This window comes from Phyllobates terribilis, unplaced genomic scaffold (genome assembly GCF_046119375.1).
Source record: "Phyllobates terribilis strain yellow unplaced genomic scaffold, ASM4611937v1 Scaffold_7__3_contigs__length_470593459, whole genome shotgun sequence".
NCBI classification, from domain to species: domain Eukaryota; kingdom Metazoa; phylum Chordata; class Amphibia; order Anura; family Dendrobatidae; genus Phyllobates; species Phyllobates terribilis.
The window spans coordinates 16623498-16651385 of NW_027362767.1; positions in this window are offsets into that span (position 1 = coordinate 16623498).

The window sequence follows — 27888 nt, forward strand, 5'->3', positions numbered from 1 at the left end:
GAGGCGGGGCTTCAGTTCTCGCGGGCTTTCGGAGTCCACGCCCCTCTTCTTCCCGCGCGGCGTCCCGAAGATGGCGTCCGAAGGCGGGAAGCAGCTGCGGATGGCGGGAAGAAGGCAGAAGACGGCGGGAAATGGTCCAAGATGGCGTCTGATGGCGGGAATCGGCTCCGGATGGCGGGAAACGACTCCGGACGGCGGGAAACTTCACCACAGGTAAGTATAAAAGTCTCTTTTTTCAGGCACGCAGTACCCGGTGGTTGCGGGCACGTAATCCTGCCGACTACGCCAAAGTTGACTCACCCCCTGGGCCAGTGCTGTAGTGCGGCGTGCGTGCGCGTGGGGGATACCCGGAGCCGGATCCGATGGGGGTAGTAGTCTTCGTGTGGCGGTGACCCGGTCCGTGCCCAGGGTGGTCAAACTAAGTGGCAGTTATTGGTATAATGGTATTAGTGTCCGACTACGCCACCCGTTGAATGCGGCTATGAAGCCGCTGCTGCAGGGCAGTCCGCTGAGGCCGGTGGTACGGATGTGCAGCGTGGATGGTATAACCCCCAACGGGAGGGGTATGGCCTCAGGGCAGAGGATGAGGTTGATGTTGGGAGTGATGGTGTGGATGTCCCAGCACTAATGGTGCGACAAGGAAGCACGGAGACGCGAGGGTACAGTTCAGGGTCTTTACTGATGGTACAAGGCAAATTCCCCAGGGAGTACTGGCTAGTAGTTGGGGCCTGGTTAGTCTGCGAGTAAGCCGGAGTTCCCCTGGCCAGGTGGAGTTGTAGGCCTTCCCGTTAGTCTGTACCCTTCCTGGCTACCCCGCTTTTGGCGGTTACAAGTAGCCCACGTCCCTGGGTATACCGTGTGGTGCTCACCTGTATGGCTGGTGACCTGGGGCCTCCTGTTAGCTTCCGCTCCGGGATGGCGGTGCTGGTCCCTTCGTTGTGACTGAGCCTCCGGGCTTTTATGGCCAGAGGACCTGGAATCCCCTGCCGGATGGATTCTGCTGCTGGGTAAATCTTAGTCCCCACAGCCTCGGACTCCTGTGTCCGGTTTTAGTTCCTTCTCCCAGGGCGAGCTCTGCACAGCTCCAGCCCCTGGCGCTTCTCCTTGGCTCCTACAGAGCTCCTGATGTCTATCTGTCCCTGTTTCTGCGTGTCCAGACCAGACTCCATCTCTGTCTGGAACTCCTCTCCCTTAACCCTGCCTCAGCCCCAGTTTATATAGGGGAAGTTCTTCCCCTCCCAGGACTGGGCAGGAGGTGTGGCATGCTTAGGATTCCTGCCCAGGAGACCTCCCACCTGCTCACAGACGTAATACTGCTATTACTGTGGAAACCAGACCCCTGGGGTGCCACATAACCTCTTATTCCTGCAGGTAAATTCTTACAGGACCCCCCTCCCCATCCCCTTCCCCTGCCGCAGCTGATTCTAAACGTCCTCCATATGTAATAATAGACAGGTACTCACCGGCAGCCTATGGTAATTCACAGGGTAGAACAGGGTACAGCACAGAAACAATATGGCGATCCTCATTGTCTCCAGGGGGTATCTCAGCACCGAGGTATGGCCAATGAGATATGAGCTCCAGGTGGATGGAGCCCCCTTATATACCCCAAGGGTGACATCACAACGCCCTCTGTGACATCATCACCCACAACATTCCGTCACATGACATCACCCAGCACCAGCATCATGTGACCCAGCGTAAATAGAAATGGTCCCTGTTGCCTATAGCAACTATTCAAAACTAAGTTTAAACTTTTCCAACAGCTAAAGGCGGCTCTGTGATGGCAGTTTCTTCTTGTGGACGGTTGTGATAAATCTGCAGAACATCTACATAACGCGACATGTAGAAAATCCTGTCTTTTCCCCTCTGTTCTTCCTCTGGTGCTACAGAGACCGATAGAAGGAGCTTTTCCAGACCTTACAGTGCACAATATGGGACCTAATCACTGATATCCCAGATCTCCTCAGTACAAGCATACCGCCAACCTATGAGGACTAGAAAGAGGGCGAAACCATGCGGCACGCGTAGTCTGGCCACGCCCCTATCCACACCCCAAGCCACGCCCATTTACCATGTCTTTCTCCCCCGGCAGGAAGAGTTATCAGAGGGGCGGTGGCAGTGAGGGACATTCAGCAGAAACTCGGGACTGCAGGGCATAGACCTAAATCCGGGACTGTCTGCTGTATCCAGGACGGCTGGGACTAGAGATGAGAGGATCGACTCATGGGACTCAGGTCCAGCATCCAGGTCAGTGGTAATTGGTGGCTGGACGGGAGGCCCTGTCGCGGCTTTAGATTAGCCCGGGCTGCTGCAATATCATCTGTGCGTCCTGCTCTTCTCTAGTTCGGACCTGTGGATTATTTTTTGTTCCCTCATTCACAGTCGGACCCTTCAGAACTTTCTCATCTCTGTGTAGCTTCACTATATGACATCTGGCTTTTTTGTGTCTGTAAGGCCGTGTTCACACGTAGCATAAATACTGTGCACCAATCTACACAATAACAATCTCCTCTGGTTATTGCATCTTTGGTGCACTATTTTAGGATTTTTCCCCCTTATTTGATGCATTTTGGTGCAGATGTGAAACCGCGTTTTTAATTGTTTTTTACAGTACAGAAAAGCTTTGATTCTGCACTTAAAAAAGTATCTGCAGTTTCTTACAGACGTTTTTTTAAGCTCCACATAGAAGTCTATAGAGGAAAAAAATCATCAAAACCGCACAGGGTGGGGGCAGGGTGAGGGACACTGAGGGCAGAATGGAGGCATGGGGGGGTCGAATGGGAAACATGGAGGCAGAATGGGAGACATTGGGGGCAGAATGGAGTCACATTGGGGGAGAATGGAGTCATATTGGAGGCAGAATGGAAACACATTGAGGGCAGAATGGAGACATGGGGGGCAGAATGTAGACAGGGGGGAAGAATGGAGACAGGGGGGCAGAATGTAGATGAGGCAGAATAGAGACCGGGGGGCAGAATGGAGATAGGGGGCAGAATGGAGACATGGGGGGCAGAATGGAAACGGGGCAGAATGGAGACAGGGGGGAAGAATGGAGACAGGGAGGCAGAATGTAGACGGGGCAGAATAGAGACCGGGGGGCAGAATGGAGATAGGGGGCAGAATGGAGACAGGGGGGCAGAATGGAGATGGGGCAGAATAGAGACCGGGGGGCAGAATGGAGATAGGGGGCAGAATGGAGACAGGGGGCAGAATGGAGACAGGGGGGGCAGAATGGAGATGGGGCAGAATAGAGACCGGGGGGCAGAATGGAGATAGGGGGCAGAATGGAGACATGGGGACAGTATAGAGACATTGGGGGCAGAATAGAAACCAGAGGGCAGTATGGATGGAGACAAGGGTGGCAGAATAGAAACATAGGGGAAGAATGGAGACAGGGGGGCAGAATGGAGACAGGGCAGAATAGAGACCGGGGGGCAGAATGGAGATAGGGGGCAGAATGGAGACAGGGGGCAGAATGGAGATAGGGGGCAGAATGGAGACGGGGCAGAATAGAGACCGGGGGGCAGAATGGAGATAGGGGGCAGAATGGAGACATGGGGACAGTATGGAGACATTGGGGGCAGAATAGAAACCAGACCAGAGGGCAGTATGGATGGAGACAAGGGTGGCAGAATAGAAACATGGGGGAAGAATGGAGACAGGGGGGCAGAATGGAGACGGGGCTGAATAGAGACCGGGGGGCAGAATGGAGATAGGGGGCAGAATGGAGATAGGGGGCAGAATGGAGACGGGGCAGAATAGAGACCAGGGGGCAGTATGGATGGAGACAAGGGTGGCAGAATAGAAAGATGGGGGCAGAATGGAGACAAGGTGGACAGAATGGAGACATGGAGGGAAGAATAGAAACATGGGGGGCAGAATGGAGACGGGGGCAGAATGGAGACATTGGAGGCAGAATAGAAACCAGGGGGTAGTATGGAGACAAGTGGGGCAGAATGAAGACAGGGGGGCAGAATGGAGACAGGGAGGGCAGAATGGAGACAAGGGGGGCAGAATGGAGACATTGGGGCAGAATAGAAACATTGGGGCAGAATGGAGGCAAGGGGGGCAGAATGGAGAAAGGGGAGCAGAATGGAGACATTGGATGCATAATAGAAACATGGAGGCAGAATAGAAACATGGTGGCAGAATGGAGACGGGGCAGAATGGAGAGACATTGGGGGCAGAATGGAGACGGGGAAGAATTGAGACGGGGCAGAATGGAGACATTGGAGGCAGAATGTAGAGACATTGGGGGCAGAATGGAGACATGGGGCAAAATAGACACATGGAGGCAGAATGGAGACGTGGGCAGAATGGAGAGACATTGGCAGAATGGAAAGAAATGGGGGCAGAATGGAGAGACATTGGGGCAGAATGGAAAGACATTGGGGCAGAATGGAGAGACATTGGGGGCAGGATGGAGAGACATTGGGGGCAGGATGGAGACATGGGGCAAAATAGACACATGGAGGCAGAATGGAGACGTGAGCAGAATGGAGAGACAATGGCAGAATGGAAAGAAATGGGGGCAGAATGGAGAGACAATGGGGCAGAATAGAAAGACATTGGGGCAGAATGGAGAGACATTGGGAGCAGTATGGAGAAACATTGGGGGCAGGATGGAGAGACATTGGGGGCAGGATGGAGACAAATGGAAACATGGGGGCAGGATGGAGACATTGGGGGCAGGATGGAGACAATGGGGGCAGGATGAAGACAATGGGAGTAGGATGTGGGGCATTATTACTGTAGGGGCTAATTAAAGGATATTATTACTGCTGTAATGTATTTTATTTTTGAGGATACTGTTTTCTGTGGGGGGTTCATGTTACTGTGCAGGGCGGCACTATATCACTTTTTTTCTTCATCTGGTGTAGTGTAGAAGTTGGGGAAATATTGGGGAATGTGCTCTGTAAGCTGCTCTAGATAGCTGTGTTATTTTATGCAGAGACGAGTCCTGGCGAGAAGAAGTGATGGCGGTCTGCGATGGATAAAGAGGAAAAGTGGAGATGAAGGACTTCAACTAGAGACATCACCAGTGAGTCAGTGTGTTATCTGCACACTGACACTATACACTGTATACTATACACAGAGCTCCTGTGAATAATGGCACTATTAGTAATGGTAATATTAGTATTCTGTTTTTGTATTAATGCTCAGTATGGTAGTATTCGGTCACTATGTGGTGGTAATATGTGATCTGGTCATGGTGTGGCGGTATTTGTCCCTTGTCCACTACAGGATATTGGCCCCTCATGCCGTCCACATGGAGTTTGTTTCCGTCCTCTTGAGACTGTGCTGCGAGATATAGCAAACCTTCTTGTGACGGCACGTATGGATGCCGTCCTGGCAGAGCCAGACCACCTGTACAACCTGAATGGGCCGCCTCATGTTACCCACAATTACCAAGACACAACAGAAATGGAAAACTAGAGAAGTCAGGGAGGAGGAAGAGAGAGGAATTGTCTGTAGCAATGTCATGCTCCAGGATTTGATCCCTTCAGTTTGTGTTCTGTGGTCGGCTTCTCTTTCTGCCGAGCCACAGGACACACACCTTTTCACTGGGTGTTTGGGTTCTGCTTTTCTGGCTGCAGCCTGCTTAGCTTTACACATTTGTATTTTTATTTGGATGCCTATCACATTTTGGGTGCAGCTTTATAGTCTGCGTTTCCTGCTGGTGATAGATTCATTTGGATATTCTGACATTCTGTTGATATTTGGAGCTAGGGTTTTTCGCTTTGCTGTTTATTTGCTATACTTTGCACTTTTCTTCTTTTTATCATTTGAAAATAGGCAGTATATTTGTTAACAGTACTTGCTGTATTCTTTGTTTGGTATTTTGTTTCTTACTTTACTTGCTTTGGGATTATTCCTTTGTTCAGCACACTTCTCTTCTTTTAGATAATTCACACTCTGCTTTGCCCTCTGGTTCTTTAGGAGGAACGTGAAGCAACTTGTCTGCCTTTTAGGCAGTTTAGGCCATAGTTGCCATCTCCTAGTCTGTGGTTAGGTCTATCTCTTCACCCGCAGGTACCGCTGGGGACTGTGTAGTCAAGGTATCTAGTCTGTACAGGAGCAAGCAGGGTCAGTTGTAGTTTTTAGTGTTTAACCTATTTTCCCAAGTAAGTTGCTACACAAGCATAGATAAACTAGGAGTTGTTAGGAGCATTCAGGGTGAGCCACCATTGATAGGGGGCGCCATTGCGTTATCTTAGGGTGCCAACCTCCACCATCATGTAGGGACAGACCAGGGTCAGAGTAGTGCTTCTACCAGTCTGAATTTGGATCTGCCAGGTTCAGGTATTTGTTCCCCTTGTTTGTACGCTACCAATGTACATGGGCTTGTGCAGCCATAATAGTCCACTATCCGCACCATTCCCTCTTTCGGGGTGTCTCGCTGTTCCTCTCCCGGGCTCCTGTTGTCACTTTCATCTGCACCAGAAGAGGTGACATTGATTCACAATCACTTCTGCCCCTAACTAGACAGATCGATGTCCCTGACATTTAAGTGACTCGTGGTTATACAGTAAAAGTGTGTGAAGATGTCGGACACCGTCCCAGAAGACTTTTACAGTTTGTGTCATTATAACATGTATAATGGTTGAGCAATGTTTAATGCTGAATTGAATGTAATATCTCCCATCAGAGCTGTAGTAGATTGGACAACTGGGTAAGGAAGACTTAACAGTCAGCTGGCCCTACAGATGGGAGGAGTGTTTGGAAGTAAGAAGAGAGTTTCTTCCTGCTTAGAGAAGTCAGCACTGGAATGAGTAGTGAGGTGACGCCAAATACAGAGAGTGTGACAGATGAGGCCGCATAGTGAGGAGTGTGAGACTGGAAGGAAGCAGAACAGAGATAGCAAGATTCTGTAACTGGATCCAGTGGCAGAGTAATATGGCCGGAGCAGCCTGTACCCTGTGTGGTGAAGTGGACTATAGACAGAAAGAGGTCAGCTGCACTGGATACGGCCAGGAGCTTAAGGAGGTAGAGCTGTGGGTTAGCGGGTAACCCTGAGACAGCACAGGCAAAGTAACATAGTAACATCGTTTTTAAGGTTGAAGGAAGACTAAGTCCATCTAGTTCAACCCATAGCCTAACATGTTGATCCAGAGGAAGGCAAAAAAAAACATGTGGCAAACACTAAGCTCCACATTGGGGAAAAAAATTCCTTCCCGACTCCATACGACAATCAGACTAGTTCCCTGGATCAACGCCCTATCAAGGAATCTAGTATATATAACCTGTAATATTATACTTTTCAAGAAAGGAATCCAGGCCCTTCTTAAATGTTATTAGTGAATCACTCATTACAACATCATGCGGCAGAGAGCTCCATAGTCTCACTGCTCTTACAGTAAAGAATCCCCGTCTGTGATTATGATTAAACCTTCTTTCCTCCAGACGTAAAAGATGCCCCCATGTCCCCGTCTCTGGCCTCAGAGCAAAAAGATCAGTAGACAGGTCTTTGTACTGTCCCCTCATATACTTGTACATAGTAATAAGATCACCCCTAAGCCTTCTTTTTTCCACAGTAAATAACCCCAAGTGTAATAACCTGTCTTGGTATTGCAGACCCCCCAGTCCTCTAATAAGCTTTGTCGCTCTTCTCTGCACCCTGTGTAGTTCAGCTATGTCTTTCTTATACGCCGGAGACCAGAACTGAACACAGTATTCTAAGTGTGGTTGCACTAATGACTTGTATAGAGGTAAAATTATGTTCTCCTCATCAGCATCTATGCCTCTTTTAATGCATCCCATTATTTTATTTGCCTTTGCAGCAGCTGCCTGACACTGGCCACTAAACAGGAGATTGTCGTCCACCAATACACCCAGGTCTTTTTCAGTTACAGTTTTGCCCAGTGTTTTACAATTAAGCATATAATTATACATTTTATTTCCTCTGCCCAAGTGCATTACCTTACATTTATCCCCATTAAAATTAAAGTTCATTTGCCATTTATCAGCCCAAGCTTCTAGTTTACATAGATCCTCCTGTAATATAAAATTGTCCTCCTCTGTATTGATTACCCTGCAGAGTTTAGTGTCATCTGCAAATATTGAAATATTACTCTGTATGCCCCCTACAAGGTCATTAATAAATATGTTAAAAAGAAGGGGGCCCAATACTGACCCCTGTGGTACCCCACTGTTAACTGAGAACCAGTCTGAGTGTTTTCCATTAATAACCATCCTTTGTTTCCTATCACTGAGCCAATTCTTAACCCACATACATATATTTTCCCCTATCCCCATTGTTCTCATTTTATGTATCAACCTTTTGTGTGGAACCATATCAAAAGCTTTTGAAAAGTCCATATACACAACATCCACTACATTTCCTCGGTCCAGTCCGGAACTTGCCTCCTCATAAAAGCTGATCAGATTAGTCTGACAGAAACGGTCTCTCGTAAACCCATGTTGATATTGGGTCATGAGGTTATTCTTCTTCAGATACTCTAGTATAGCATCTCTTAGGAAACCCTCCAGGATTTTACCCACAGTAGAGGTTAAGCTTACTGGCCTAGAATTTCCAAGTTCAGTTTTTGTCCCCTTTTTGAATATTGGCACCACATTTGCTATACGCCAGTCCTATGGTACAGACCCTGTTATTATGGAATCTTTAAAGATTAAAAATAATGGTCTATCTATGACGTTACTTAATTCCTGCAGTACTCGCGGGTGTATCCCATTCGGGGCCGGGGATTTGTCAACTTTAGTGATTTTTAGATGCCACCGTACTTCCTGCTGGGTTAAGCAAGTGACATTTAATTGAGAATTTTTGTTATCACTGATCATGTTTTCTGTCATGCGATTTTCTTGTGTAAATACGGTTGAAAAAAAATCATTTAGCATATTGGCTTTTTCCTCATCCTCATCCACCATTTCCCCCAGACTATTTTTAAGGGGGCCAACATTATCATTTTTTAGTTTTTTACTATTTATGTAGCTAAAGAATATTTTGGGGTTATTTTTACTTTCTCTGGCAATGATTCTCTCTGCCTCAATCTTTGCTGCCTTGATTTGGTTTTTACAGAATTTATTTAATTTTCTATATTTATTTAATGCCTCATCACTACCTACTTGCTTTAGTTCTCTAAATGCTTTCTTTTTGTCACATATTGCACCCCTTACAGCTCTATTTAGCCATAGTGGTTTCCTCCTATTTCTAGCATGTTTATTCCCATAGGGTATATATTGTGCACAGGTCCTATTCAGGATGCTAATAAATGTCTCCCATTTGCTTTGTGTAGCTTTATGTCTCAGGATATCGTCCCAGTTTATTGCACTAAGATCATCTCTCAACCGTTGGAAATTTCCCTTCCTGAAGTTTAGTGTCCTTGAAACCTCTCTACTACACATCTTATTAAAGGTTACATGAAAATGTATTATTTTGTGATCACTATTACCCAAGTGACCCCCAACTCGTATATTTGATATGCGGTCTGGCCTGTTGGTTAATTTTAGGTCTTTCAGTGCCCCCCTTCTTGTTGGGTCCTGAACCAGTTGTGAAAGGTAATTGTCTCTCATAGTTGTCAAAAACCTATTACCTTTGCTTGAACTACAGGTTTCTGTCCCCAATGTATTTCAGGGTAGTTGAATTCCCCCTTAATAATGACTTCTCCTTGAGTCGCTGCTTCATCTATTTGCTTTACGAGAATATTCTCCGCTGCTTCCATTATTTTTGGAGACTTATAACAAACCCCTATCAGTAATTTATTATTTTTTCCCCCTCCCCTTATCTCCACCCACAGGGACTCTACATTTCCATTAGATTCACATATATCCTCCCGCAAGATGGGTTTTAAGGATGATTTTACATATAAACACCCCCCCCCTCGATTGTTCGTACGGTTATTTCTGAACAGACTATAGCCCTGTAAATTAACTGCTCAGTCATGGTTCTCGTCCAGCCACGTCTCAGATATCCCCACCATGTCATAATTATTTTCCAACAAAATTAATTCTAATTCCTCCATTTTGTTGGTGAGGCTCCTGTTATTAGTGTACATGCATTTTATGTATCTCTCTGTACCTCTATTCCTTCTTACTTTATTGACTGTTCTAACCCCACCCCCAATTTCTTTATTTGTGCCCAGGTCACTATCTGCACTATCTTCCCCACCTATAAAATGAATACCCTCCCCCCAATCCCTAGTTTAAACACTCCTCCAACCTTCTAGCCATTTTCTCCCCCAGCACCCATTGAGGTGCAGCCGGTCCCTAGTGTAGAGTCTGTAGCCAACTGAGAAGTCAGCCCAGTTCTCCAGGAACCCAAATCCCTTCTTCCTACGCCAGTTCTTGAGCCACTTATTTATCTTCCTAATCTCCGGTTGCCTCTCTGGCGTGGAACATGGTACCGGTAGTATTTCAGAGAATACCACCTTGGAGGTCCTTGCTTTCAGCTTGCAGCCTAATTCCCTGAAATCATCTTCAAGGACCTTCCACCTACCTCTAACTTTGTCATTTGTTCCAATGTGCACCATGACCGCTGGGTCCTGACCAGCCCCTCCCAGTAATCTGTCAACCCGATCAGCGATGTGCCGGACTCGAGCGCGAGGTAGGCAGCACACTGTTCGACGATCCCTGTCTTTGTGACAGATTGCCCTATCTGTTTCCCTAATAATTGAGTCTCCCACTACCAGCACCTGCCTGGCCTGCCCTGCTCTCCTATTTCCCTCCTTACTGGAGCTGACACTCCTCTGGCTTTCAGGGGACATGTCTTGCTGCAGCAGTGCTACCCCTGTACCGTCACCCCCCTCATATGCCAACTTTGCAAACTTATTGGGGTGTGCCAGATCAGGACTAGCCTCCCTGGTACTCTTCCCTCTACCCCCCCTCACTGTCCTGCAGCTCCCTACTACCACCCTCCCCCACATCTACCCCAGTGAGCAGCTGCTCAGTGAGCAGCAGACTCCTTTCCATATTGTCAATGGACAGTACGACTGAAGAGAAGGTAACGTGTAGGCTACACCTGGGAGTCATAGTGAGTAAATACTGGACTTTCCAGGCTGGGGCAAGGGAATTACTGGAAGAGCAGTGGTCAGTGAAGGGCAGAAAAAAAGGAATGGAGTTTTCAGGCCCAGCAACTGTACTGCTTTAAAGTCATTTACAAGTGAAGCACCACCACCAGGATATAAAATGATTCTGCCTCTATGTAAAACAGATTAAGATGTGAGTAATAAGTGTTGTGGCTGCTATCTCTTGTACAGGCGTTACACCAGTTTTATCAGTGTGAGGAGCTGGCCACGGACTAAAGACTATTGGACCAATGGACGTAGAGCAGAGTGCACGTCTCTAAGGGATACAGACTTTTTCCAGCACGGAGCACTGGTTATGTCGGTCTTATTGTTGTGTTTTATTGGAGATTTGCTTGCTCATAAGATTGAGGTGCACGGGTCTCTCCTGGAGAGCATTCAGCATCGGGAATCACTGTTTCCATTCAGTAATAGTAAGCAGAGAAAGACATGCAAGCTGGATCTTATGTATCCATAAGGCCAGACACAAAATTGGTAATCAGGTAAATCAATCATTCCATTACTCTTGTTAGTCTCTCAGAGGCCTCAATTGAGTCATTGTTTCATATGAGACTGTACGTTCACTCTTATGGTATGTTCATTTGTAAATGCCTGCTGAGTATATATTGCATCAGCCCACTGCAGTTTACTAATTACACAATTTAGGACAAATATGCTGGTTAGTTGAACAGTGAAGTATCACCTCCCCCCAACTTCTCCAATCCTGTGGAGGAATGTCCTGAATGGGAACTGTGGGTATAAAGTCTCTGACTCCCTCTCCAGAGGGTCTCTTCAGTAACAGTCCAAAACACCATGGCTCCATCTGGTGGAATACAGGTCTGCTCCTCTGCCCAACACTGAACCCACAAATAAGTTTGGAGAACCCCAGTTGAGACTGTACTATATGTTGCTGGAGTTAGATAGATGTTCTACGGTCATGGTATCCATCATCTGTATGTGATTAACTATGTATGTGAGGACTGTAGTTGCTGACTGGATACTTGTGCGATGGACGTGATATCTGTTGTCTGGACTAGCATGAACTGTAACCAGGGCCGGACTGGAGCAATGGGACATCGGACAACTCTTCGGTGGGCCCAGATCTTTGGCGTGTCCCCGAGCAGGACATAGAGTGGGCCCACTGGTTTCAACTGAATGTACATCCGAGGACACACATTCAATTGAAATGTATTGGTGTTCCATGGGGGAAACAAAAGGGAGGTCCTGTTACTGTGCAGGGCTGCACTACATCGCCTTTTTTCTTCATCTGGCGTAGTGTATAAGTCAGGGAATAAGTGGAGACCGTGCCACCTGACGAAGGCTGGTTCGAAATGCGCGTCAGGGGCGGACGCACTAATAGTTAGAGCTCCTGCATCATTGGTGTCCAAAGTATTTCATAATGCTTCTTGTTTGGTGCATTAGCATAGTTCTAGTGGGATCATTTGTCACATATACCTTGATAACGCTATTTATTGGTAGAACGGCAGGATTTCTTTTTTATGACATAGTATTCCTTTATATCTGTTATGATAGTACATATGATAATGTATATGATATTTGATATATACTATTATTAATGTTCCTATATTGCGTGCCCCTTTTTTCCACAGTTTGTCTTCACACGTGGATGTGTGTCCTATTCCCTCCTGCCCTGTTCATCTATATTTTTATCCATCAATAAATTTTCTACTTTTGAACATTGAAACAAAAGAGGGAAAAAAAAGTCAGCTCAACTTACTCAGACATCAGGTGCACGGAACAGCCGGCAGTGCCCCGGGAGATTAGCCGGAAAAAACAAGGAGTGATCTGGCATCCAAAAGTCTTCTTTACAATCAATAATCCTATATTAGAAAACTATTTTAAAAATCATATGCAGAGAAGTCACAGCCCCCACAGGAGGAGGTGATGTACAGACGAGTTTCAGACCTTATGGTCCTTAATCATTGTATGATGTGACTTTTCAGCATATGATTTTTAAAATAGTTTTCCAATATAGGATTATTGATTTTAAAGAAGACTTTTGGATGCTGGATCACTCCTTGTTTTTTCCTACTTTTGTACATTACCCTGGACTATTGCTCGTCATTTTTTGTCTCCGTATATATGTAGTGAGCTGGCCGGCTCTGGCTGTTCTGTGATAATTGATATAGAGCCTGTTACAGAAGTGATTACACAGGATGATGTTGCCACCTTGTGGCCAGAGGTTGCACCTGTGCAGGGTGTGATGACAGAGAAAAAGACTGAGCCTCCTGTGTCCCGCCCTAGAGAGTCACGTGACCAAAGTGGGAAGCAGGAAAAAGCGCGCGAAGAGTCTACTGTGGTCTGTGAAAAGAGCCAGGACGGTGTGCAGGCCCTCGTGTGGGGCGCAGGAGAGACTCTCAGCGTGATTTCTTCTATCTGACACCATATCCTCGGAGCCTTCCCCAGCTCCTGCACTGCTGAAGGATTCAGCTGTTACACTCCCTGCTACTGGAGTGTGGACTACATAAGGGGACCCACCAGAGCTTCTATCCGGATCAGAGAGACTGTAAGCGGGACCTCTGGCGAGAGGCCGAAGTATCCCTTCCTTTCTTTCCGCGAATTCTGCTGTTCCTGTTTTTTTTTTCGGCTGGGACGCCCTCCTGCAAAGACAGACAGGCCTGCGACGGGGGACACATCCTTCTGGAGTAAAGGACTGGTAACGTGTGAGTAGGGACAGTGAGGGTCAGCTTATCAGTACACGTTATTGCTGTGAACATTTACGATTGTCATTTATTGTGTTCTGCTATGTTAAAAATGTATACCAGTAAAGATACGGTTATCAAGATAGAGTCTGTGTGTGGGGATCTTCCTGGGCCAGATCATGGATACCAACGCGCGGCCTTGCCCGCGGTCACTTCATCTGGCGTAGTCGGCAGGATCTGTGACCAACAGGATTCCCACCCAGGCCATGTGTACAGTCAGAAAGCCCCGCCGGTGTCTATTGTGAATCAGGTCAGGAAATTTGGCGGACGAAACTACCCTGTACCAGAGTGGGCGGAACAAGTCCGGATACTGGGGGAAATGTATAATATTGACCCTAAGACCTTGGCAGAAATGGCGGTACTGACGCTAGAGTCGGAGGCATGGACGACAGTCAGACTGGAGACGGTCAGGGGCCAGCGTACAGTAGATGATTTGGTGCAGGTGCTGGAGAACACCTATGGGCCGACCACATACCAGGGAACACTGAGACACATGTTCTTTAGACGGACGCAGCTTGAATGGGAGGATATTCCCCAATATGCGAACGCCCTTCAGGTACTCCTTGAACAAACCTGTGGAAAAGGGGAGCAACTAGCTGGTATGGCTTCTCGTGACCTGGTACTGAGAGACCAATTTGTAATAGGACTGAGAGACCAGTATCTTAACCGCACGTTACAGGACTTGATCCGGATGATGCCGGCTCTTACTTTTGCTGAAGTCAAACAGGAAGCCATAGAACGTTCAAGGGGACCCGTCATGGATGTGGGGATTCCAGATGCTGCGTGCAGATCCATATCTGACATTAAAAATCCGAACAGTGACACGGAAGACCTGAAACAGATGGTAGCAGACTTATGTAGCACCCTGAGGATTCGGCTGCTACAGGGGTATTACACCTCAAGCCAGAGGTGTGATATTCCACTCCCGGGTAAGGATGGAGTGTGGAACTGAGCTCAGAAGGCTGCATGCACTACACACATCCCATTTCCGGAGAACAGACCAACGGTACTCCCACTTAGAAATGTGCAGATACGACCGAGTCTGTCCTTGGCTGGAGTGGGAGGGGGGGTGGTACATCCCAGTAGTGTAGGGGCAGATAGGGGGAGCAGCCTGGGTAAAGCTAGGAGCTCATTGGGTGCTGGTCACCTGAGCTCACACATAGAGGGAGTATATAAGGTGGGAACCATCTTAGATCAGGGTCAGTCTGTGAGAAGTCAGAGAGACATCAGTCTTTGCAGAGGAGTGGAAGAGAGCAGAGGAGCAGAGCAGCCCCAGAGCAAGAGTGAGAGAGGAGAAAGAAAGACCCAGAGGGGGAGAAAGAAGGAACTCTGAGAACCCAAATACAATCACAGGGTGAAGAGTTGGCAACAGGGTACCGGATCCCAAACTGGTGGGGGCTACAGCATACCTCAGCCAGAGACCGGAGGCCGTGGGCAGCATCTGCCACGGCCACCCACCATATCCACCCGGAAGGCAGACCACGCATAGGGTCAGGGAACCCAGAGTCAAGGGTTACCAACAGAAGGCCCGAGGGAGCCGGACATAGGTGGATCCCTGGTGGGGAAGGCCAGAGACGAGGACAGGACAGAAAGGGAGCTCAGAACCACGCTCCAGAACTACTTGGGGGTTGGCCGAGTCCAGGACCTGGTGGACGCAGCACGGCTCGGGTGGTCACTCAAGGCCGGAGTGACCGGAACATCTGCAGTAAGTAAAGAACCCTGAACTGCACAACCCGACTCTGACTCTCATTACCATCATCCCTGCACTTCCACAACCACCATCCTCTGCACCTGACCCCCTGAGGCTATACCCCTCCCGTTGGGGGTTATACTACCTGGGCTGCACAAACACCATCAGCCTCAGCGGACCCTGCTGCAGCGGCGGCCGTAGTGACCGCAATTCAACGGGTGGCGTAGTCGACATAAAGAACTTTAGTAACATCAGTAAGGACTGCCACACACTGAGCTTGACACCCTGGGCACGGACCGGGTCACAGCCACTCGGAGACTACAACCCCCATCTGATCCGGCTCCGGGTATCCCTAACAACACTGGCCCAGGGGGCGCGTCAACTTTGGCGTAGTCGGCAGGATCACGTGCCCGCAACAACCGGGTACTGCGTGCCTGAAGAAAAGATCGCATTTACCTCAAAAAGAAGTCTCCTGCCGGTTCCGGAGGGTCCCCGCCATCGGGCCCCATCACAGGTCGTTTCCCGCCGGTTGTCCGCCTATTGCAGCTTTTTCCCGCCATCCATGGAGTTTCCCGCCACTGGGAGACGATTCCCGCCATTTCCGAAGATTTCCCGCCTTGGGGGAGCGGACGCCATTATGGGCGTGCCAGAGGGTGGCAAGAGGCCACCTCCCATCGTGGGCCAGGTCGAAGAATGGCGCCAAAAGCGGAAACCGCGCCCACCAACAGAGACTGTGATGCTGGAAGTGTCCATCAGCGTAAGAGAACTGCCCCTGGAACTGAAGTTGCCCCGGGACCACCCTCGATGTGGGCGGAGACAGAAGAAGAGAACAAAGATGGGTGTCGCCTGCAGCAGTCTGGAGAGAGCGCACCCGGAGACAAGACGTCTGGAGGGAGAGCCAGGCAGCACCGACCCAGCGGTCAGGAGCCTGATGCGGGCCGCCACTCCAGGCAGCACCGACCCAGTGGTCAGGAGCCTGTTGCAGGTCGCCACTCCAGAAGGCCTGCTGGAGATCCTAACACAGCTCCCCCGAGACCGGGAGTGTGCACAGACCGCGCTGGAGGGCCTCGCATGGAGGATGGCCCGGGTACAGCGAGAGACGTTGGCGGAGTGGAGCCGAGAGATGGCCCAGCAGACCGAGACTCGACAGCGGAGCACGCCACCCGAGACGAGGAGACAGACCGCCTCTGAGGATGGCGCAGGAGGACTGAAGGCCGGAGACGGCGCCGAGAAGGGAGCCGAACGAATGGAGGCAGGTAAAGGGGACGTCACTACCCAGAGCCGGGAAACCGCGTGCCTGCCCCAGCTCCCCGTCGCAGAGCCCGAAGTACCCCCTGCCGTGCCCGTCGCTGCAACGTCACCGCCGCAGACTAGGCCTCAAACGGAAGCCGCGACCCCTGTGACGTCACACGCCTCGACCCCGAGCGTGGCCAAGCAGGAAGTACCATCGGCCTGGTCGCAAGGCCTAGTACCCCCGGGCGCCGCAATACCAACAGCGCCCCCTACCTCCGCGGAGCCCCCGGCCTGGTCGCAGGGCCGAGTAACCACGGGCGCCGCCGTTCTTACGGTGCCCTTTTCCTTTAGCGTGCCCCAAGCCTGGTCGCAAGGCCTGGTTAACCCGGGCGCCGCTACCACCACGGCGCCCATAACACCCAAAGTACCGCACCTGGGTGAGGACCTGTTCGCCCAGCATACGTGCCCGGATGGGCAGCCCTTCGTATGGCCCCAGGAATACATCCAGCTGGAGCTGCAAAAAGCAAGGGCCATGTGCGAACCCCTGATCCCGGCTCCAAAGCCCATAAAGAGGATCTCGCCCCCGCTAGAAGAGACCCAGTTTGAGTGGGATCCCACCGGAGAAGACCTCATGGGGTTCACTCAGGAGACTCGGGCAGCCGCAGCGGAGCGTGCAGAGTGCTGCCGCCAGCAGCTCGAGGTCTTTGAGAGGGAGCGGAGAGAGAGGCGGGTCCGGGAACAACAAGCCCAAATAAGGAGCGCGGAGCAGAAGAGCCGGACCAGGAGAAACCCCCGTGCAGCGCATGGTCCCCGTACCATCGGGACTGTGATAAAGTTCAATCTGCAGCATGGGTGGGGTTTCATCAGGGATCACCGCACCCCAGGCGACGTCTTCGTGACCAGGAGAGACGTTGAGTCCCACCTACCGGAGGGGCACAGAGGTCGTGACCTGTATTTAGGGGACGAGGTCACCTTCACCCGGCACAAGTGTGCCAAAGGACCCTACGCCCTCCATGTGCATCGCCTGACGGAGGAGGAGCTGCGGTGTGAGGAGGAGCAAGAGGACCCGGACGGGTCTGAAACTGAAACTGTCCACAAAGAAGGAGCAGGAGGACGCCGTCGCTGAAGTACGGTAGAGAGAGACTGTACATAGTTACCCGTCAGGGTATAAGAACTGTTCTAGTTAAAATATAGTCCCCGTTGGGACCAGCCAAGAGTGAACTGTTAACCCCGTGTGTCCCTATTCTCACTGACCGAGGACTGAGAGCGGTCATCCCTTTCCTAATACCTGGCCGAGGACTGAGAGCGGCCATATCCCCTTGTATATAGTTGCGCTTCCTAAAGCGCCCCCTACCGGTTTTATAGGAAACTGTTGTTTTTACTAAAAGAGACTGTCGCACTTTACCCGGTCACAAGTTGCACCGTGACCGGAGGAACCAGAAGATAAGAAAGTTTATATGAAAAGTTTATGCTGATATATATATGATGTTTTATATGTTAATGTTTATGAAAAAATTGTATGTTTTGGATGTTGTTTATATCTAACAGCCCGAGGACGTGCTGTGATTTACCAGGGGGGAATGTAGCACCCTGAGGATTCGGCTGCTACAGGGGTATTACACCTCAAGCCAGAGGTGTGATATTCCACTCCCGGGTAAGGATGGAGTGTGGAACTGAGCTCAGAAGGCTGCATGCACTACACACATCCCATTTCCGGAGAACAGACCAACGGTACTCCCACTTAGAAATGTGCAGGTACGACCGAGTCTGTCCTTGGCTGGAGTGGGAGGGGGGGTGGTACATCCCAGTAGTGTAGGGGCAGATAGGGGGAGCAGCCTGGGTAAAGCTAGGAGCTCATTGGGTGCTGGTCACCTGAGCTCACACATAGAGGGAGTATATAAGGTGGGAACCATCTTAGATCAGGGTCAGTCTGTGAGAAGTCAGAGAGACATCAGTCTTTGCAGAGGAGTGGAAGAGAGCAGAGGAGCAGAGCAGCCCCAGAGCAAGAGTGAGAGAGGAGAAAGAAAGACCCAGAGGGGGAGAAAGAAGGAACTCTGAGAACCCAAATACAATCACAGGGTGAAGAGTTGGCAACAGGGTACCGGATCCCAAACTGGTGGGGGCTACAGCATACCTCAGCCAGAGACCGGAGGCCGTGGGCAGCATCTGCCACGGCCACCCACCATATCCACCCGGAAGGCAGACCACGCATAGGGTCAGGGAACCCAGAGTCAAGGGTTACCAACAGAAGGCCCGAGGGAGCCGGACATAGGTGGATCCCTGGTGGGGAAGGCCAGAGACGAGGACAGGACAGAAAGGGAGCTCAGAACCACGCTCCAGAACTACTTGGGGGTTGGCCGAGTCCAGGACCTGGTGGACGCAGCACGGCTCGGGTGGTCACTCAAGGCCGGAGTGACCGGAACATCTGCAGTAAGTAAAGAACCCTGAACTGCACAACCCGACTCTGACTCTCATTACCATCATCCCTGCACTTCCACAACCACCATCCTCTGCACCTGACCCCCTGAGGCTATACCCCTCCCGTTGGGGGTTATACTACCTGGGCTGCACAAACACCATCAGCCTCAGCGGACCCTGCTGCAGCGGCGGCCGTAGTGACCGCAATTCAACGGGTGGCGTAGTCGACATAAAGAACTTTAGTAACATCAGTAAGGACTGCCACACACTGAGCTTGACACCCTGGGCACGGACCGGGTCACAGCCACTCGGAGACTACAACCCCCATCTGATCCGGCTCCGGGTATCCCTAACAACACTGGCCCAGGGGGCGCGTCACTTACAGAGACAGATATTACAGTTAACATTAGACCGACAGGGAGACCAGCGAAGACAGCCTAGTCGTCCCGTGGGACAGTGTTGGTCATGCGGTGATCCTCGCCATAGGGCAAATCGTTGTCCTCAACACTTCCCTCCGCAACAACCTCCGTCGCACCAACCACCAAACCCTCAGTCACCCCAGCGAAGGGAATTTCGATCAGACCAGCGAATGGAACCCCAGCCATATCCACAAGCAGAGCTACCACGCCGGGCCTCACCACAATGGCCGCCGTTAAACTAGACACCCCTGCAGCTGAGGCTCGCGCAGCAGGGGAGGCCAAGGAGAGGGGTGTGGAAAAACAGAGCCGATGGCGGAGTGCTCTTGCCTCGAATAGCCCGACACTTGAAGTTGTCCTGGAAGGAATTGCCGTACAGGGACTGATGGACACTGCGTCACAAGTGACCACGATCTCTGAACAGTTTTACAAAAATTACCTCAAACCAAGAACTGCTCGTGACCCAGACACCGCCATTAAGATTATTGCGGCTAATAATCTACCCATTCCAGTGACCGGAGTTGCTTGGATGGACACAAAGGCCTGCGGACAGGACTTAGGGAAACGAGGGATCGTCATCGTCAAGGAAGGTTTCGGCTCCGAAACCCCAGTGATAGTTGGAATGAACATCTTGAAAGACCTAGATCTTATGCTGTTGACAAGAAAAGGACCCAAATACTGGCAGAAAGTCACCAAACATAAGCCGACTCGTCTGGCATTCCAGCGCGTAATCCGGACCGTTGGACTTCAACAGATGGCAGAGGAACAACTACCCCTAGCCGCCATTACGGTGCCACGCCGTACCCGGATTACTTTGCCCGCTGAAAAAGAGACAGTCATTTCCTTACCCCTTAACACCCACCGACAACTTGAGGGGGTTGAAGTGTTGATCGAGCCGAGGACCCCAAGTGGGGGTAAGCTAAACCCACTAGTTGCTCGCACTCTAGCCGTCGTGAGGAACGGGAGAGTCCCTGTCAGGCTAAACAACACCGCAGATGTAGGCCTAGCCCTTGAAGCCGGCACTCAACTTGCCCGGGTATATGCTCTACCCACGGAAGTGAATCCCATTGGGCCCCTAGAATTCACCCCGTCTACAGAAGGCTACTGGACGGTAACCGTCTCAGCCATAAACGCTCAAGTAGACGATGAAGACATTGGGCGAAAACTACGGGAAAAAGTGCAGCTAGACACGTCTCAGTAGACCAAACAAGAAGTGTCTCAAGAGGAGGAACTCCTGCGGGAACACCAAGACTCCTTTGCAAAGCATGACACAGACTTTGGGTGTACCACCAGTATCCAGCACGAGATACCCACGGGCGATACCCCCCCCTATCCGCGAGAGGTACCGGCAGATACCACCTCAGCAATACCAGGAGGTGAAAAGCCTGTTAGAATCTATGCTACACGCCGGAGTGGTATTTGAAAGCCAGAGCCCGTGGGCTGCACCCGTGGTGATAGTCAAAAAGAAAGATGGTTCCCTGAGATTTTGCGTGGACTACCATAGGCTGAACGCTTGCACTATCCGGGTCTCATATCCACTTCCCCGGATCGAAGAGTCACTGACCGCCCTGAAGAAGGCCAAATATTTTTCGTCCCTAGACCTGGCCAGTGGATATTGGCAGGTTCCAATGAGTGAGAAGGACAGGGAAAAGACCGCCTTCATCCTTCCCATGGGCCTGTATGAGTTCGACCGGATGCCGTTTGGCTTGAATAACGCACCGGAGACCTTTCAGAGACTAATGGAACGCTGTCTGGGGGACTTCAACTTTGAGTTTACGCTGATATACCTTGATGACATCGTGGTATACTCCGCCACCTTTGAAGATCATCTTCACAAGCTTGGCCAAGTGTTCCAGCGCTTGAGGCGACACGGCTTGAAGTTGAAGCCCAGCAAGTGCCGTCTGTTCCAGCAGGAAATCGACTACTTGGGTCACCGGATCTCGGCCGAAGGCGTCCAGCCCTCTCCGGAGAAGATAGCAGCCGTTCAAGAGTGGCCGCAGCCAACTACCGTCAAAGAAGTCCGGGCTTTTCTGGGGCTAGCAGGCTACTACCGTCGGTTTGTCAAGGACTTTGCTCGGCTTGCTGAACCACTGCATGAGGTTCTCCGAGGGACCGCGAACAGCCCCAGAGGACGACGCATCAGTTGGGGGCCTGACCGAGAAAAATCCTTTCAGGCACTTAAGGCTGCTCTAGCATCACCCCCTGCTCTGGCATATGCAGACTACACATTACCGTTTCAGTTGCACACCGACGCCAGCCTTCAAGGTCTAGGGGCGGTCCTCTCTCAAGTTCAAGATAATAAAGAACGCGTGATAGCCTATGCCAGTAGGTCTCTCCGTGACACCGAAAAGAATCCCGTCAACTACAGCTCCTTCCGCTTGGAACTCTTGGCTCTGACTTGGGCTATGACGGAGAAATTTGCCGGCTATCTGACAGGAGCGGAGGTGCTGGTCATGACGGACAACAATCCTCTTGCCCACCTAGAGAATGCCAAACTAGGGGCAATGGAACAGCGCTGGATGGCCAGGCTCTCTAGATTCCAGTACAAAATTAAATACAGAGCGGGGAACGAGAATCAGAATGCTGACGGCCTGTCTAGAGTGACATCATCCCCGCCAGTGGGGGACCGGGATGAAGAGTTGGAGGAAGATGAGATGCCTGACTTTGCCCGGCTCGCAAAGCTAATAGAAGATAGCCGCCAGTATGCGGTAGGAGGGATTGAAGCCGTAGTGGGATCTCCCCTGTCCCAACAAGAATGGGCCAAGCTTCAAGATCGAGATCCCGAGCACGTCTTACTGAAACAGTATGTGAATAAACAAGAGAAACCGCCCTCCGAAGTGAGAGCCCGACTATCGACCGGAGCCTTGGCTCTGCTTGCCCAGTGGGATCGGCTGATCGTGAAAGATGGAGTCCTGTGTCGCAGGGCCCTTTTATCCAATATGCTGGAGGAGTGTTTGCAGATTGTCGTCCCGGTGCAGTTGGCCCATGAGATGGTGGGCGAAGCTCACAGGAGGAACGGCCACTTCGGCATAGACAAGACCCTCCGGTGGACCCAGCAGTTCATTTTTTGTCCGGGGCTCCGTAAGTTGGTTGAAAACGTCTGTCAAGTATGCCGTACCTGTGAATTCCACAAGTCCGCGGAGCAGCGTGCCCCCGTCCAGACTATTAAGACGTCGAGGCCCCTCGAGCTGTTGATAGTGGACTATCTGTTGATCGGAACGGCGAATAGTGGCTACCAGTACTGTCTGGTGATGGTGGACCACTTCACGAAATTGGCTGTCGCTGTTGCTACCAAGGATCAGACTGCTGAATCAGCTGCACAGGCTATCTGTCAGCAATTCGTTCGGGTCTACGGGTGTCCGGAGCGGCTACACTCTGATCAGGGGGCTTGTTTCGAAGGGCGAGTCATTGAAGAACTCCAACGGATGTATGGAATCAAGAAGTCCAGGACCACCCCTTACCATCCACAAGGGAATGGCGCGTGTGAACGCTTTAACCGGACCCTCTTACAACTGATCCGGACTTTGGCTGAAGACAAAAAGCCCGACTGGCCTCGATTCCTCCCGGAACTGCTGTGGGCCTATAATAATCAGGTCCATTCCGTCACCGGATACACCCCATACACCCTTCTCTTTGGCCGTCCAGGCAAAGACATCCATGAGTTGCAACTGTCTAGCTCCGAAGAAGATACCTGTGGTACCTATCCTTCCTGGCTACAAACACACCGCCAGAGAATGGAGACTGTCTACCGGCTAGTAGGCTGACAAATTTAGGATCAAGTGCACGCTGACCCACTTCCGGTACAAGAAGACCCACTGAATGTAGGTCAACTGGTCCTAGTCCGAATAAAGAAGCCGCAAGGGAAACTCCGGCCCAAGTGGGAGACCGAAGTCTATCGAGTAATTGGACAGCCGTACCCCGGTGGCCCCGTCTATCGAGTGCAGGGCGAAGACAGCGGCAGCATCCGAACTTTGCACCGTAATATGTTGCGCCCCTGCCGTTCCCAGCCTGACTCCCCTACCGTGATACCTAGAGAGATGGATATCACTAATATTGTCGGAGACACTGACCCCGGGGATGTAGAGACTGAATACATGCCTACCCCTGTCCGTCCGACTGACGCACTTGAACTGATTACCTCCTCTACTGACATGTCGACTGGGAAAGAGAGTGGGGTGACTGATAGGAGAGAGGGGATCCAACCCGTTAGGCGGACAATGAGGACCACTGCAGGGGTACCTCCAGGACAGTCCTACAAAGACCAATATGTGTGGCCCTCTTCCTAGCCGCCCCCTGTCACATCCACAGCCATCGCCGCCCTGGAGCCGGTCGTTGGCAGGGACTGCCAACCTATGAGTGGGGGGGCGTGTAGTGAGCTGGCCGGCTCTGGCTGTTCTGTGATAATTGATATAGAGCCTGTTACAGAAGTGATTACACAGGATGATGTTGCCACCTTGTGGCCAGAGGTTGCACCTGCGCAGGGTGTGATGACAGAGAAAAAGACTGAGCCTCCTGTGTCCCGCCCTAGAGAGTCACGTGACCAAAGTGGGAAGCAGGAAAAAGCGCGCGAAGAGTCTGCTGTGGTCTGTGAAAAGAGCCAGGACGGTGTGCAGGTCCTCGTGTGGGGCGCAGGAGAGACTCTCAACGTGATTTCTTCTATCTGACACCATATCCTCAGAGCCTTCCCCAGCTCCTGCACTGCTGAAGGATTCAGCTGTTACACTCCCTGCTACTGGAGTGTGGACTACATAAGGGGACCCACCAGAGCTTCTATCCGGATCAGAGAGACTGTAAGCGGGACCTCTAGCGAGAGGCCGAAGTACCCCTTCCTTTCTTTCCGCGAATTCTGCTGTTCCTGTTTTTTTTTTTCGGCTGGGACGCCCTCCTGCAAAGACAGACAGGCCTGCGATGGGGGACACATCCTTATGGAGTAAAGGACTGGTAACGTGTGAGTAGGGACAGTGAGGGTCAGCTTATCAGTACACGTTATTACTGTGCATATTTACTGTTGTCATTTATTGTTTTTTTTCTTTGCTGTTAAAAATGTATACGAGTAAAGATACGGTTATCAAGATGGAGTCTGTGTGTGGGGATCTTGCTGGGCCAGATCATAGATACCAATGCGCGGCCTTGCCCGCGGTCACTTCATATATGTATTTCATGACGAGTTGTCCAACTGAGTCCTTCAATACCTGCATGTGTATTATGCCATTATATAACCTTTGATGTTTTTATACTGGGTTTAACATGCTACTATTTCCTATGAGTTATTACTAAGAACTAACAGGCAGGTAATTGCTAACTACCTGCCTGTTTTAGCCGGTGGCGACTCAGATCGCTCCTGAACTGCTCCTAACAGCAATTCTGGTGTTTCACGTCAACAGGACAGCTCTTCCTTTTCCTATCTGCTCTGTCATGGAGGCATGACTGCCAACTTCATGCTGATTGGCAGCCGGCTCCCTGCTGTTAGGCAGCGGGGAGCCAGCTGTCAGTCAGCATGACACCACCAGTCATGCCCCATCAACAGAGCAGAGCGGGAGCTGGAGAATCACCAGCAGGAGCGGGCTGTGACCACTGTTAGCAGGCAAAGATCGGCCTGTAAGTTCTTAGCTCCACGGTAAAAAAAAAAAAATAGTCCCGGACAACCCCTTTAAATATTAAGGAGCAGGAATTCTCCGAATGATTCTATAATCAAATGAACATAAAATTCTCTCCTGCCCAGTCAGTCTGCCCGGTCTGTTACACCATGATTACCAAAACTTCGACTCATTTCCCTGCCCATTTATTATTACCACATACCCGGCTCTGCTTGACCCGTTTCCAGGTCATTGTGTTGTCTGACTACACTTACGTTTCGCCCTGGTACCACATATCTGCATCTCATACTCTTCAAATGACATTTTGAGACTTTCTCCTCCTGTTGTTGCACATATTTTTTTCCCTTCATCTGCACAGGTATCATTAATCTATCAACTATAATGGCCGTACCAGGTCCTGCAGGACTATGGAGCTGGTCATTTTCTCATAATCTGTGGCCATTATTAGTGATCTCGCATTGTACGGTAATATCACCCTGGAGGTTGTGATGTATTTAGTGTAATAGCGCCATCTAGAATATACAGTATATATCAGGCGATACCATGCTTTCTATAGTTAGTCATCTTATGTGCCCTCTATAGATATATATTATACTTCATATTTATTAATAATAAAATTACTCGACACTTTTTCAGCTTTATGATATTTATTAATCTGCTGTAATTATAAAAGAAAGTCCAACCTTACAGTGGACACAGGTGGAAGTGTCCTCCATGATGGTGTAGGCTGAGGTGGAGCAAGTATATAGTCAGTGGGGGTTCAGAATGATCAGTATTCACTAGGGTCCCTTGTAATCAGGGAGGAACCTGGATGTGTCCCATCAAAAGTTATTGACCCACTGTCCAGCTGTGTACCATCAACAGGTAATGAACCTCTGGCTGTGGGCCATCAATAGGTCATCACCCTCCAGCATTTAGCCACCCAGAAATCTGAACTTCAAGTTTATCGTCATCTGTAGGATGTGAACCACAGATGGTTACGATGCTGATGACATCAGGAGGTATCCCTCAAATCTGTGATGGATCGGGAATAGGTGAGATGCAAGCGATGGAAACTACAGGCAGATGTTTTCTCAATCTTTTTTGCCTCTTAGACATCTACAGAAAAATCTTCTCCTCTCGATTCTGTGTTGCAGCATTGTGGGCTTTCTAGGCTCCAGCATTCAAGGTTCTGAATCTCTAGGCTCTGGTATTCTTGGTACTGGTGTGCTCAACTCTGGCGTTCTCGGCTCTGAAATTCTAGGTTATTGGTTATTGGTTTCATTCAAAGATCAGAAACCTCTTTTTGCTCTGTAGAACTTCGAGCTCTTCTTCTGCTGTAATATGGTACAGTATGGACCCAGACAATATCACTGAAACCCTCTTTATAGCTGCGTCTAGGAACTTTATTCGCATCCTATGGTGCAGGAGCCATGGATGGACCAGAACATTTGCCATTTGGCAGAACAGTTATTCTCCTGGAAACTTGCTCCTGAATCTGAGGGATACAAATTGGTTCCTTACAAGTACTTTGTTCTTCCAGAATGTTTTTGTTCTTAAGAGTGGGTTTTATAGTTGTTTCACCAGGTTTAGACTTTGCCTTCTTGCTCAGGACAAGCCTTAAAGCGCACACGTGAGCAGGACTGTGCTTAGTAAACTACATACACTGACCGGTGGGCGCCATTACACTGAGTAAAATGATACCTTTGTTGATGAAATCCGTCCAGAGGTTCTTTTGTAATCTTTATTTTCAGTTCTGCCATAATGATATGCTCTTGCTCTTGGGTGGGACTTTAGGGAGGGGCTGTAAGTGGTGCTCTCATTATGTATTCCTATCTCTGGCCTCTGACAGGTCACTGTGCTTCTGCTTCTATTTTAAATCACAAACGGGATAATTAGGATAGAGTATCAAGTTGCATACTACCAAGGTTATAAAATAAAATATAAACATACTATCCATATTGCAACTTACTCATTGGATATATATAAGGAGGCTGATCGTCAAATAGACTATATTCAAGAGGGAGCCGAAGCACAAAACAATGATCTATAGCCAATTATATTGAAAAATGTGAAACAATCTTTATTAAACATATAACCACAGGAAGTCTGGAGAGACTATTGAATGCAAAAAATACATACACAAGCCTAAAAACCTGATTAAAAACAAGCAAGTATCACGCAAAGTACAGATTCCTCTATTGTCAAATCCCTATTGCACAAAGACATTGTATAGCAGAGAAGATATATATGTAGATATACAAAAAGAGCGATCTATATGTGTCCAAGATGCCCCCATTCAGATAAACCTATATCCTACCCTCACATCATATCCCATGGTAATCACTCATATTTACCTTGGTGGGGAGGGCGAAGCCTGCACAACCTGCACAATGCGTGTATCCCCGACGCGCGTTTCGGCGCTATTGCCTTCCTCAAGGGGACTGCTCTGGTACGGCTGCTGATCCTTTTAAATATTGAATCGCGCGAGAAACTAACCAACCGGGCGACATTGACGCTCCGAACGGAAGTGGTGGATCACATGTGTGTGTTACTATGTGAACGGGGATGCTACCCAGCAATGCACCGCGACTCACCGGAAGTGACGCAGGTTGCGTCGCCGTAACTAAGACACCCGACTCCGGCGGCATCGCGGCAGAGAAAGGCCACCCAAGGATGTCGAAGGGAGTCAGGGGTATGAGGACGGCGGTGCCCCTGCGTACTGAGTCACAGATAATATGTGGTATATAGATAATCAGTCCATGTGTACACCTGCTAGCGTATCACAGCCCCACAACCATAGAGGAAACC